The sequence below is a fragment of the Nicotiana tabacum genome, chromosome 22, assembly GCF_000715075.1.
Source record: "Nicotiana tabacum cultivar K326 chromosome 22, ASM71507v2, whole genome shotgun sequence".
NCBI lineage: Eukaryota > Viridiplantae > Streptophyta > Magnoliopsida > Solanales > Solanaceae > Nicotiana > Nicotiana tabacum.
This window is the reverse complement of record NC_134101.1, coordinates 217,738,606-217,746,387: the sequence shown is the minus strand read 5'-3', so window position 1 is coordinate 217,746,387 and position 7,782 is coordinate 217,738,606.

The following is a 7,782-nucleotide window of genomic DNA, read 5'->3' as shown; positions in this document are numbered from 1 at the left end:
TTTTTTTATTATTATTATATTTTTAAAAAAAAATATATATTTGAATTTTCTTTTGATTTTTTTTGGATTATATATATATTTAATTTGGAACAAATAATAAAATCACGTTCAACGCCCGACTCTTTTTGTTTTTATTTTTGGCATATTCACAGACAAACAAAATAAAATAAAATAAAACATTTTAAAAACCAGACTCTTTTTCATTTTCATTTTCATGGCAAAACAAACAATTTTCTTTTATATATTTTCTGAAAAAACAAGACAGAACAATGATGATTTTTTTCTCTATTTTTCCTTTGTTTTTAATATAACAAACCAATAAGACATTTCTTTTCATTTTCTCAAAATTTCGGCAGAGTTTCGATACTACTTGGACATTGGTTTTTTCCTTCTAAAAATAAGTAGTTATATCTCTACACTGTCATTTTCTCATCTTTTCACGATTTTCTGATTTGTGGAAAATGATGACAACATACAAAATCTTTTTGAATTTTCCAATGCTTTTATTTATTGATTATTATTTTGTTATTATTTTCAAAAATGTGGCATGGGGGACATGGGGAATTCCAAGACTTCTTGGATTCCACAAATGTTCCCCATGTGCTTTTTCCCAAAAATGAAGCGTGGGGGACATGTGGAATACCAAGGTTTCTTGAATTCCACAATGTTCCCCATGTGCTTAATTAACATAATAGCATGCTTATCAAAAATAGTGCAACTTTCTTATTTAACGTGATCAGCATGATAAGGAGTGTCATTTGTCCGCAAATATCATTGGTCCGCCAAATGACCCATTCACCCTTGAATAAATACAACATGTAGCACATAGGATGCCAAAGATGGTCTATTATTTTCAGGTTGCTTGTCTTAGACAGACCCAACCCCTGTGTTGAGTCCCCTAAGTCAAATGCACGTGATGCAAATAAACGTTCCTACTAGGGATCCGGTGTGTGGCTTTGTTATACTAAGTTCATAACCTGGGTATTTGTTCTAGACCTGGCTTACCCGAGCGGACAACTCGAGCCGAGGATGGGAGCTGTGTACCGGTAACCAAAAGGCCATCCGATTTTGCAACTCCTCCGAATCCTCGTTCTATTTTGGTATATGACACTAACAGAAAGAAGTCACGACCAGCGTGCACTCCTCAAAAGAGAGAAGAGAGGGGTTTCAGCACAGTTTATATGTACAGTTCAAATAATATTAAAGCAGTAAAAGCAGCATTTAGCACATTAGGCTCAAACACGTAAAAATTAGATAATAAATAAAGCCAAATAATAACAATTATTTCAAGCTCGAATTCTTAACCCTGAACCAGTGGTTCTGGGTCCTCGGATCCCCAGCGGAGTCGCCAGAGCTGTCACACCTCCTTTTTCCGCACCCGCGAGGTGCGAAGGGAGTTTTTTCCAATTAAAGGACAATCAGAACGGGATTGGTTTATTTATTTCAGAGTCGCCACTTGGGAGATTTAGGGTGTCCCAAGTCACCAATTTTAATCCCGAATCGAGGAAAAGAATGACTCCATATTACAGTCTGCGTACCAGAAATCCGGATAAGGAATTCTGTTAACCCGGGAGAAGGTGTTAGGCATTCCCGGGTTCCGTGGTTCTAGCACGGTCGCTCAACTGTTATATTTGGCTTGATTATCTGATTTTATACGAATATGAACTTATGTGCAAATTTTAACTTTTAACCGCTTTATTATTATTGTTTTTACAAGAATGTGAACATCGCTTAAAACACGTCTTTGGACTGCGTCACATGAAATGCACCCATAATCCGGAACATATTTTATTTGACGTTTTGGTATTTGGATTTGGGTCGCATGAAATGCACACCCCAGTTTAAGAAAGTAGATTATTAAACACGCGCCTAAAGAGACTATCGTGTTATTATTTTGGGAAGGCCACGAAATTCGCTAAGCGGCCCTCCTGAATTCTAAGTAAATTTAAAACAAGTATTTTCTGATGGCCCCGCAATTTGTATTTTTATTCGGCGAGGCTCATCTCATTCTTATTTTTTAAAGGAATTTGCAACGTCGTGGAAATGCATCTCAGACCACGTCACAGTCAATGTACCCGTGATTAGAGACACATTTCGATTTCGTTGAGATTTGGATTTGGGTCACATAAATGTGCACCCGAGTTTAGGGAGATAACATCATTAAAGGCGCGCCTAAAGCAACTAGCGCATTATTATTTTTGGGGTAGGGCCGTGAGATTTGCTAAACGACCCGTCCCGGAATCTAAATATTTCATACATATATTTTGTGAGGGCTTCGCAATCTGTACATTTTTATTTAGCGAAGCTAGTCTCGTTTCTATTTATTTATTTATTTATTTTTTTATTTTTTTTTTTAGAAAAATGACAAGACTAAAATAACTACGTTTTTCGCTACTTCATGAGATCATGGGTTATAAATTGAACTCATTTGATGAAGCGGTTTTTTTTTCTCCTGCGGAATTAAAATTGCTACTAAAATTTTAACATTACTTCCACATGTATAAACAACTATTAAGACAAACTAAGTAATTAACACCTTTCAGAATAGGAAATCCGATATTCAACAAATCCGATACACAAACAGTGCATAGGAAATCCATATCATTTCATTCCATTAAGCAAATATAACAAGTTTGGAAATGGGTATGCACCTGTTTGAAGCAAGAACAACAACCAAACTGTCCCGACAACTATCGGAAACCTCTCCAATGACGGAACGACGGAACCTCGACGTCAAGCTCAACGTACCAGACCTCGACGAACCAAAGTCGACCTCGACGGAAAACAAAACACTCGGCCAAGCAGGATCGCAGCAAACCACAGTTGCTCGCGAAAGATGAAACAACGTCGACAACAGTAAGGTCGACGCAAGGGGGGCTGCTGACGGGCTTGTTTTGGCAGTGGTCGAGGGCTGTTTGTTGGTGGTTTCGCGATGGAGAGCAGCTGTGGGGGGCTGTGACGAGCTGTTTGGGCAGTGGCTCAGGTTGGTCGTGGGTAGGGGAGTAGCGCTGCTCGCTGGGCTGGGGTATGGCTGGGCGACGCTGGACGGAGTTGGTGGCGGGACTGTTTGGTGGTGGCGATGGCTGGAGCTTGGACGTGAGAGAGTTGGTGTCGTCGGAGCAGGTGGTCGACGAGCAGGTGCCGGACTGGTGGAGTAGGTTTTGCTAGGGTTGTTTCCTAGGTTTTCTTGAGGAGGAAGGAGATGGGGTGGTTTTCGTCGAAGGTTGGTTGACGATGGCGGAGGGTCAGTGATGGTGTCGATGGAGGAAGCTGGTCGTGGGGGTGGCGATGCAGCGAGCAGCAGCTCGACGGAGCTGGTACGTGGGGGGTTACCAGTGGTTTTAGACACGAGGGTTTTGGGGTCTGTTTGGTGGTGGTTTTGGGGTTGTTGGGATAGTAGGGAATGGAGTTGGAGGTTGACGGGGTGGTCTTTTATGGTGGTTCCGGCATTGATGGAGGTGGTCTTTGGGTGTAGGGTTTTGTTAGGTTTTCTCTGGTTTTCAAAGGAGGAAGAAGAAAACATCAACAGTGATTTTCTCCAAAAAATTCAAAAGTCCTCCTCCGTGCCTTGTGTTTGCACGGGTATTTGATACCTTTTTCCCCAGAAAAATGAGCCCCACGCGTGGTGGGGTTCAAGGTTTATGTCCCCCACGCGTGGTGGGGTTCCCCGTGTACGGTGGACTCGGTTTATTATGGGCTAGGTCCGAAAATTAGGCCTAAAAACCGGGTAGTTTGAACCCGAATATTATTCTTTTGCCCGGACCCGAGAAATAGGAACACGACGTTGCTTAACTAGTCCTATATAAGCAAAACATCTACTAAAATAAGACTAATTATTTAAACAAAACTATATTATTATTTTCTTAATATTTTTCAAGATTTAAAATAGCTACAAAATATTAATAAAACTATTTTTTTGTAATTTTCGTTTTTATATAAAGATAAAATATAAAGTAATATTTTTGTATTTTTCAAAGTTAAAAATGACTATAAAACCTTAATAGAACTATATTTTTTGTAATTTTCGAAATTATATAAAGTACAAAAATAAAGTGCAATTTTTGTATTTTTTCAAGTTTATGAGAGATACATAAACTAAAATTTATATATATATATTTTGAAATTTTTCTTTTTGCAACGAAATAAAGTAAAAATAGTTAAAATAGCTATACTAGACCCAGTTTCACATATTCACGCTAAAAATGTGAAAATTCTCGGGGAGGGTCAAAAATCACGTGCTTACAGCCTGATTATGACTTCCTCACCGAGTTATGAGATAAGCCAACTCAAAGACCATTGATCCAAAGCCTTTCTCAACTCAAAGCTCCCTAAAAGCCTCAATAGGACTCCAGGCAGTGCTCACACCTAAATTGTATTATCAGAATGGGGGATAAGTGCAGTATGGAAGGGACAGCCCTCAAGTGTCCAAGTTCAGAGGGAGCTCAAGGGGTCCCAAAGCAAAGCTCACAAGAGGGGGCAGAACTTAAAGTCTAAGAAAGAGTGCAAGTGAAGAAACAGAACTTTAAGAACTAGGGAAGTAAACAAAAGGGGAAAAAAGTACTGGGAAATAGCTACAGAATTGATAACTTTGCACAAAAGGGGGTCGGGGATTGGGAACTGATTGCAGAGAGCCCATGCTTGGCAAGGGTAAGCTTTGGGCATGCGCAACAATGGAGATGCTGGCATGCCTATAAGCCTACCAGAACATACAACAGCAAAGAATCATAGGGGTTAGGATCCCAGGGGGATCAAGCTTGAGTCATGGATAGTAATATTCAGTATTGTCATGCCTCAAGCAAACCATAGTATCAAACACATTGGGGCAGGGGTTTGGGGTTCATAAAAGGACATGTAGAAGGAAATTACAGCATGCTAGAGTAAGTATTGAACCATACATAAGCAGTAGAAAGACAAGAAGGTAAAAGTATTAAGTAAACACATTGTTGTGATTGCTGAAAATCTTAATCATAACATACCAGTTTCAAAGAGGCAAAGTACAATAAAAGCAAGTAGCAGGACTTGAAAGCAGGCCACAATACAAGTAACAAGAGAGAATGCTTTTTGAAGGTGAATGTGAGTTTAGAAAACTAAGAGTGTCTGTGTGTGTGTTAATGAGAAAGCCAGGTATTTATAGTTTGAAAATAGGCAGAAAACAAGGCAAGAAAATAATTATGGAACCGTGTACCAATTAAACTCAATCAGTATAAGACTTCCTTTAATTAAGGAGTTAAAATGAAATGGTAACGTGCAAGTGCTAAATAAGGAAAGAAATCACATAGGGCTGAATATGACCAATAAGGAAGTATTTCCAACATAGTACAAGTACACAGTAGGTAATAGAGGCTAGGTTTATCAGACTCTAATCAAGGAAAGGTCTGCAAGAGTCCAATACCAATGTAATCAAGGTAAGGGGATTAATCAAATTGAGTAGAAAAGGTAGGGGTCAAAAGTTCAAAGGAAAGTATTCAAATAGGTCCAAGAAATAGGGAAATCAGTACAACAAGGAAAGAATCAATTACAAGAGTGCAATCAGAATTACACAAAGAAATTTGAAATCAATCCACAATTAAGGGTTATTTTGAGAGGAAAATTTAGCATATAAAAGAGTGCATAACATTAGGCATGCGAGACTGAACTCATGACAAAGAGAATAATCACATGACAATCACATAGGTTAATAGAGAAAATGGATAGTATCAGAAACATGCAAAAGGGTCCAGTAGAAAGACCTTTCTGAAATACAGTCGAGTTTTAATGATAGCAGGAGATCAAAATCACATGAAGCAACAGAAGTTGAAACAAAGATTTTGAAACTCAGTCGAGCAGTAGATAAAACAACTTCAGAAACTCGAATAAGTCCAAAGAGATTAGGGTTTTGAAACCAAACAAGTTCAGAGATGAGGAACAAGCAAATCGCATAGCAAATAGTCTCAAAACTCGAATGAACCCCCAAATTTTACGGTTTTCACCATCAATCGAGTATAGAGATGAAAGACAAGAGAATCAGGCAAAAATATCAACAAAGAAAATAAAATCAGAAACCTTAAGAAAGAACCAAGACTTTTAACGTAAAGAAACACAGTAGAAGAACAACATAAGAAACACAGTAGAAGAATCAAGATAAGAAACATAGTAGAAGAACAACAAAAGAAACACGGTAGAAGAATCAACATAAGAAACACAATAGAAGGTCAACATAAAGAAACACAGTAGAACACATTAAAAATTAGAAAAGATTTGAAATGACTTAACAGAACCCTAAATCGGAAAAGGTAAAGGTTTTGAAGGTAAAGTTTTGAAACAAACTTTGAGAAAACGTTTAAAAGCTCAGAGAAAACACAGATCTACAACAGATTTAAAAGAATCAGAGGAACCTCGAAGGTTAGGGTTTCGGAAGAACCCAGATGGTGAGAAAATCTTGGAAAGTCATTGATCTAAGCAGGAGAAGTCAAGATCAGGCTTGAATAGCCATGGCTGGCCGGAGCATGGTCGGAGACAGCCATAGAACTCGAATGAAACAAAGTCTGGGCCAAGCTTCTTCAAGGTCTGACCTTGAAACCATAGTAACCAGGCGTGTAGGAGTCATAGGAGGCCGGTAGTGGCCTTTAATGGCTTTGGAAGCCTTGGATTCAAGCGATTTTAGGGTGGAAACGGAGGGAGGCGGCTAGAGTTTGAGAGGAGCTTGAGAGAGAACTGGGAGAAGGGGGAATTCAAGGGTAGCTATAGACGGTAAATGATTAGGGTTAGGGGGTAATTGGGAATTAAAAAGGAAAGAGTTAACGATGGTCGTTGATCAAATGATCAACGACCTGGATTGAAAGGGGAATCCAGGTGGGTTATTTTAAAGGGTCATGGGTCGGGTAGAATAGGATTTGGGCTGGGTAATTTGGTCTAATTGGAGGTTCAAATCCGGCTAAAATTAAAATGCAAATGGGATATCATTTAAATAGCCATTTTCCCTTATTTAGTTTATAAAAATAGTAATATAATTTTTAGAAATAGATTAAAGGTACTAAAATGATTAATAATACATAATTATCAAATTTAAAATACTGGAGTCGATTTTATAAATATAATTACAATTAAATCTTGAAAGAGGCCAATATTGCAATTATATACAATTTAGCTTTAAAAATACTAAATAAATTTGTAAGAATATGCAAAAAATTATGATAGCTATATTTTAATATAAATATGAGAATCCAATAAATGAATCACCCAAAATGGTAATTTTGGGGATAATTACTGGGTTTTTCTTGATAAAATAGGGCAATAAATTGATTTAAAAATATTTAAAAATTAAGAGAAAAATAATAAAACCTTGGGACATACTTATATATGCACATACATGCTATTTTGAGAGTATTTTGCATATTAAAAATGTACAGAGAAAAATTGGGTATCAACACTCCTAGTAGAGTTATTTCTTTCCTTAAAGCTCAGCGAATGGTTGAGAAGAGGTGTGATGCATATCTAGCCTATGTTAGAGATGTTAGTATTGATACCCCTATAGTTGATTCAGTCCCATTAGTACGAGACTTTCCTAATGTGTTTCCAGCTGATCTTCTGGGTATGCCTCCCGACAAAGATATTGATTTTGGCATTGATCTGTTGCCGGGCACTCAGCCCATTTCTATTCCTCCTTATCGTATGACCCCTCCTGAGTTGAAGGAATAATTATAGGAATTTCTTGATAAGAGTTTTATTCAGCCAAGTTTATCAACTTGGGGTGCTCCTATCTTGTTTGTTAAGAAAAAGGATGGTTCTATGCGTATGTACATT